Source organism: Limulus polyphemus, unplaced genomic scaffold (assembly GCF_000517525.1).
Source record: "Limulus polyphemus unplaced genomic scaffold, Limulus_polyphemus-2.1.2 Scaffold7740, whole genome shotgun sequence".
Classification (NCBI taxonomy): domain Eukaryota; kingdom Metazoa; phylum Arthropoda; class Merostomata; order Xiphosura; family Limulidae; genus Limulus; species Limulus polyphemus.
The window spans coordinates 284-1,011 of NW_013673350.1; the positions used below are offsets into that span (position 1 = coordinate 284).

General features: G+C 40.9%; 1 long non-coding RNA gene across 1 annotated transcript in view; it reads right to left on the reverse strand.

Annotated features, from left to right (window-relative positions):
* Positions 1–538: 538 nt before the first annotated feature.
* The window catches only part of LOC111089882, a 19,325-nt gene continuing 19,135 nt past the window's right edge, over positions 539–728 (reverse strand). The window contains exon 3 of the long non-coding RNA XR_002614040.1: positions 539–614. This is a non-coding gene — a long non-coding RNA (uncharacterized LOC111089882). The remainder of the gene's footprint in view (positions 615–728) is intronic.

A 728-nucleotide genomic window follows, 5' to 3' on the forward strand; every position in this document is an offset into this window, starting at 1 on the left:
TATAGGGTAGGCGGATATATATAAGAGGGGACAACGTGACGCGGCAAGTGATATAGATAGTGAGTAATTGAACCGCAGTCACACGGTATTGTTGAAGTTAACGTTCGTTCGTTACAGTATTGTTTTAGCGCGAGTATTGAGATTAAGTGTATCGCAGAGTTATATTCGGAAAGAATAAACCAGTTTTATTAAGTAAAGACTTGTGTCGTTAAAGTTTCGTTGGAACGAAGTTACGGAAAAATCAGTTAACAAATGGAGACGTAACAATATTAACACAAACACCTACCGAAACCCAAACTTAATATATGACAAGCAGTTTACAAACACTCGATACTTTTGTAGTATTTATTAACAGTCGAATAATTTATCTCGAACATCACACACACAGAGTAAATATGCTCTGACATACAGGGGCGTCGAGAGCCAGCTCAGGCCCAGGGTCAGTAATGTCATCGGGCCTCCCTATCATTCTATTTATTAACTTTTGCTGATTTTTCATAAAAGATATTAAGGTGACAAATTTTTTCATGAATCCATGAAAAAGCGGTAGCCATTTTAGCTGATTAAGAAGTATGCATTTCTAGTGTGCTTTGGAATGTCCCACTGCCGGGCCCCTCAACAGACCCCGGGGCAGCTGCTCCCTTGCCTCCTCTAATCAGCCCTGCTAACATACTGTTGCGTCAGCGAGTCACATGACTAGTGTGACGCCACGTTTCTAGAACTATCCC